The sequence below is a fragment of the Astyanax mexicanus genome, unplaced genomic scaffold, assembly GCF_023375975.1.
Source record: "Astyanax mexicanus isolate ESR-SI-001 unplaced genomic scaffold, AstMex3_surface scaffold_67, whole genome shotgun sequence".
NCBI lineage: Eukaryota > Metazoa > Chordata > Actinopteri > Characiformes > Acestrorhamphidae > Astyanax > Astyanax mexicanus.
The window spans coordinates 55001-60000 of record NW_026040077.1 but is presented as its reverse complement, the minus strand read 5'-3'; the positions used below and the strand labels follow the sequence as shown (position 1 = coordinate 60000).

The 5000-nt window shown below is 55.0% G+C and overlaps 3 non-coding genes across 3 annotated transcripts in view; all 3 read right to left on the bottom strand.

The window, feature by feature from the left end:
* LOC125798639 (28S ribosomal RNA) overlaps positions 1 to 224 on the bottom strand; it is a 4063-nt gene extending 3839 nt beyond the window's left edge. The window contains exon 1 of the ribosomal RNA XR_007437432.1: positions 1 to 224. This exon is cut by the window's left edge and continues 3839 nt beyond it. This is a non-coding gene — a ribosomal RNA (28S ribosomal RNA).
* Positions 225 to 879: 655 nt separating this feature from the next.
* LOC125798643 (5.8S ribosomal RNA) lies at positions 880 to 1033 on the bottom strand. The gene has a single exon (XR_007437435.1). It is a non-coding gene; the product is annotated as a 5.8S ribosomal RNA (ribosomal RNA).
* A 371-nt stretch (positions 1034 to 1404) lies between these two features.
* On the bottom strand, positions 1405 to 3268 carry LOC125798633 (18S ribosomal RNA). The gene has a single exon (XR_007437426.1). It is a non-coding gene; the product is annotated as an 18S ribosomal RNA (ribosomal RNA).
* Between the last annotated feature and the right edge of the window lie 1732 nt (positions 3269 to 5000).

The window sequence follows — 5000 nt, the reverse complement described above, 5'->3', positions numbered from 1 at the left end:
TCCCTGGGCTGAGCCTCTATCAGAAGGACTCAGGCCCCCCGGCCCGCGCCGAGAGATACGGACTTCTATACGCCACATGTCCCGACGCCCGTGAAGGACGGGGGATTCGGCGCTGGGCTCTTCCCTCTTCGCTCGCCGCTACTAGGGGAATCCTTGTTAGTTTCTTTTCCTCCGCTTAGTAATATGCTTAAATTCAGCGGGTCGTCTCGTCTGATCTGAGGTCGCGCTCGAAGGGCTGTCGTCGCCAGGCGTACGCCGCCGCGAGGGAGGGCGGGAACCACCCCTCGCGGTCTGGCTGGAAACCGTTCGGAGGAACCCTTTCGAGACGGGGAGGTTCGATTCGGCCGGAGGACGAAGGATGAAAACGGGAAGAAAAAAACTTAAGCCCCCCCTCTTCGCCTTCTACCGGAGCTATCCTACCAACCTCTCTTTTGCCGCGCTCTCGGCCCGAACGAAAAGGAGAGGGAGGACGGAGATCCGCCGACGGAGAGACGGCGCGCATAACGGGCAGCCAGAGAGGGTAAAACCCACCGGCAGCCGTCGCTACGACGTCTCTCCACGGATCGCCGCCACCTCTCCCCTCGCCGGAACGAGGAACGGTAGAGGACGGTGTGTGGAAAGCCGGCCTCCGAGACCCATCGCTGGGCAACGGAGACGAAGGCGAGAGGGGTGGACGAAAGTCTTTTCCCCCGCGATCAAGCCCGTCGAGCGGCTTTTGTCGAGTCCCGAACGAGAAGGGAACCTGACCGAGTCTGCTTTTAGGAAGACGAAGGTGCGGGCACCTGCGAACCTCCAGCCGCGGTCCCCTCGAACCGTCTCTTAACTCTTCCCCGGAGGGAAGAGGGAGACGGAACGAAAAGGTCCGATAGATTGGAATAGCGACCCTCAGACAGGCGTGGCCCCGGGATTGACCCGGGGCCGCAATGTGCGTTCAAAGTGTCGATGATCAATGTGTCCTGCAATTCACATTAGTTCTCGCAGCTGGCTGCGTTCTTCATCGACGCACGAGCCAAGTGATCCACCGCTAAGAGTTGTACTCTTTATGGTTGTTTTTGTTTCGAAGCCATGTAACCAACAGACACAAAAAGTGACGGTTTGAAATAATGTTTTACGGCAGCCGCGGGTACGGGCGCCCCGGAACGCCTAAGCGAACTCGGGGTCATCAAACCGCGCCGCCGAGCCGCCTCCGGAGTAAGAAACCCCGCAGACGGACTTCGGGGGCCAGGTACCCGTCTCCCTTTGGCCGTAAAACACGTTTTTGCTCAGGACACCGTTTTTCGATCAAGTCATTAAAAGGCCGAAGGGAATCCCTGTAGTTCCCAACGTCGGGCCGTGGCTTGAACATTTTTGTTGGTGGAAATGGGAGTCGCGCCTACTGGGAGGCACTACCAACCCAAGTCCCGGTAATGATCCTTCCGCAGGTTCACCTACGGAAACCTTGTTACGACTTTTACTTCCTCTAGATGATCAAGTTCGATCGACTTTTCAGCACAGCACCAAGGCCCCGCGAAGGAGCCCCGGCGTGGCCGATCCGAGGACCTCACATAACCATCCAATCGGTAGTAGCGACGGGCGGTGTGTACAAAGGGCAGGGACTTAATCAGCGCGAGCTGATGACCCGCACTTACTGGGAATTCCTCGTTCATGGGGAATAATTGCAATCCCCAATCCCCGTCACGAACGGGTTTAAGCGGATTACCCGCGCCTCTCGGCGTAGGGTAGGCACACGCTGGCCCGGCCATTGTGGCGCGCGTGCAGCCCCGGACATCTAAGGGCATCACAGACCTGTTATTGCTCCATCTCGCGTGGCTATACGCCACTGGTCCCTCTAAGAAGTTAACCGCGACCGCGGGGGGCCGCGTAACTATTTAGCACGAAGGAATCTCGTTCGTTATCGGAATTAACCAGACAAATCACTCCACCAACTAAGAACGGCCATGCACCACCACCCACAGAATCGAGAAAGAGCCATCAGTCTGTCAATCCTTTCCGTGTCCGGGCCGGGTGAGGTTCCCCGTGTTGAGTCAAATTAAGCCGCAGGCTCCACTCCTGGTGGTGCCCTTCCGTCAATTCCTTTAAGTTTCAGTTTTGCAACCATACTCCCCCCGGAACCCAAAGACTCTGGTTTCCCCGCACGCTGCCCGGCGGGTCATGGGAATAACGCCGCCGGATCGCGGGTCGGCATAGTTTACGGTCGGAACTACGACGGTATCTGATCGTCTTCGAACCTCCGACTTTCGTTCTTGATTAATGAAAACATTCTTGGCAAATGCTTTCGCTTTCGTCCGTCTTGCGCCGGTCCAAGAATTTCACCTCTAGCGGCGCAATACGAATGCCCCCGGCCGTCCCTCTTAATCATGGCCCTGGTTCAGGAAACCCACAAAATAGAACCGGAGTCCTATTCCATTATTCCTAGCTCAGGCATTCAGGCGAGTTTGGTGCCCGCTTTGAACACTCTGATTTTTTCAAAGTAAACGCTCCGGACCCCTGAGGACCGGACACCCAACCAAGGGCATCCGGGGGGCGCCGGGAGGCAGGGTCTGGGACAGGCGGTAGCTCGCCTCGCGGCGGACCGCCAGCCCACTCCCGAAGTCCAACTACGAGCTTTTTAACTGCAGCAAATTTAATATACGCTATTGGAGCTGGAATTACCGCGGCTGCTGGCACCAGACTTGCCCTCCAATGGGTCCTCACCCATGTGTTTAGGATACGTTCATTCCGATTACAGGGCCTCGAAAGAGACCTGCATCGTTATTTTTCGTCACTACCTCACCGTGTCGGTAATGGGTAATTTGCGCGCCTGCTGCCTTCCTTGGATGTGGTAGCCATTTCTCAGGCTCCCTCTCCGGAATCGAACCCTGATTCCCCGTTACCCGTGGTCACCATGGTAGCCCCCTATGCTACCATCGACAGCTGATAGGGCAGACATTCGAATGAGACGTCGCCGCCGCGGTGGGCGCGCGATCGACCCGAGGTTATCTAGAGTCACCAAAGGGCCGGGGGAAACCCTCGCGGGTCCCCCCGGGTGGGTTTTGGGTCTGATAAATGCACGCATCCCGGCCCCCCCGAGAGAGGACCGGTCAGCGCTCGTTTGCATGTATTAGCTCTGGAATTACCACAGTTATCCGAGTAACGTGTGGAGCGATCAAAGGAACCATAACTGATTTAATGAGCCATTCGCAGTTTCACTGTACCTTCCGTGTGCACTTAGACCTGCATGGCTTAATCTTTGAGACAAGCATATGTTACTGGCAGGATCAACCAGGTTGCTGCGAGTGGTTTTTGTCACAGAAAAAACCATTGGTTCTTAGAGGGGAGAGGGATCGGCCCCGTACCGTCCGAAGAACCCCCCGGGGAGGGGGGGACGGGCGGAGAGGCTCGTCCGAGCTCACCCCTCATTGCTCCCAGTGGAAATTAGTGTGGCAACTCCGCTGCGCGAGTTCCCGCTTGCTTCGGGGATAACAAGGAAACGCTCGTTCCGAAACCGGGGGTCCGGAGCTTTTTGAAGCCGGGTGCTGGAGCTCGGGGGCCGCGAGGACCACCGAGGCATCGAGTCCGACGGCTCCGGGCCGACCGGTTATCGTGTTAGGGCAGATTGCGATATAGACGGGCCGTCTACGACTCCCTCGGATAGGTTCGGAAAGGTCCTCCCCCTGACGGAGGACCCCCCTGGAGGCTAACCCGCTGGGTCGGGTAGGAACGCACCGCGCACAGTGGCCACGGAGGGCCGCGCGGTTGCCTACCCAGGCGGGCTTGGTAGTCCATTCGATCGGGTCAAAATAATAAAAGAGATACCCCCCCTGGAACCGTCTCTGGAAGTTTGGTTTTTCCTCCGTACCGCCTGGGGGGCGGGGGGCGGGACGGAGGCCGACCTGCGGAGCTTCATGGTCGGGTAGGATCGGGTCCGTGTTATAGTGTCCAAAAATCCACTTTGGAACTATTAATGGGGCTTTATTTAAGCTCTGCCATGCTTAGAAATGAATGGAGAATCATCTCCAGTGCTTGGACCCCTATAGATTGCCACTCTCCTCAACAGTCCGACGGCACCCCTTTGAAAAACCCCCCGACGAAAAATCCTCCAGAGCGCGGGCGAACTCGCTCCGAGGCCGACCGGAGTGCACCTTCGTCGGGCAAGGGAGTCGGGCGAAGGGGGTCAGAAATCCTGGAGCTCGCCACCCTCACTAGATTTTGGCGTGAAATGGTAGACCAAAAGTGGGGACTTAGAAAAATTTCGCACTTTTTCGACCTACCACTGGTAGACCGAGTGGGACTTAGTCATTTTTTCAGCTTTTTCGGGCCTACCACTGGTAGACCAAGTTGGACTTAGTCATTTTTTCAGCTTTTTCGAGCCTACCACTGGTAGACCAAGTTGGACTTAGTCATTTTTTCGACTTTTCGAGCTTACCACTGGTAGACCAAGTTGGACTTAGTCATTTTTTCAACTTTTCGAGCCTACCACTGGTAGACCAAGTTGGACTTAGTCATTTTTTCAACTTTTCGAGCATACCACTGGTAGACCAAGTTGGACTTAGTCATTTTTTCGACTTTTCAGAGCTACCACTGGTAGACCAAGTTGGACTTAGTCATTTTTTCGACTTTTCGAGCCTACCACTGGTAGACCAAGTTGGACTTAGTCATTTTTTCGACTTTTCAGAGCTACCACTGGTAGACCAAGTTGGACTTAGTCATTTTTTTCAACTTTTCGAGCCTACCACTGGTAGACCAAGTTGGACTTAGTCATTTTTTCGACTTTTCAGAGCTACCACTGGTAGACCAAGTTGGACTTAGTCATTTTTTTCAACTTTTCGAGCCTACCACTGGTAGACCAAGTGGGACTTAGTCATTTTTTCGACTTTTCAGAGCTACCACTGGTAGACCAAGTTGGACTTAGTCATTTTTTCAACTTTTCGAGCCTACCACTGGTAGACCAAGTGGGACTTAGTCATTTTTTCAACTTTTCGAGCCTACCACTGGTAGACCAAGTTGGACTTAGTCATTTT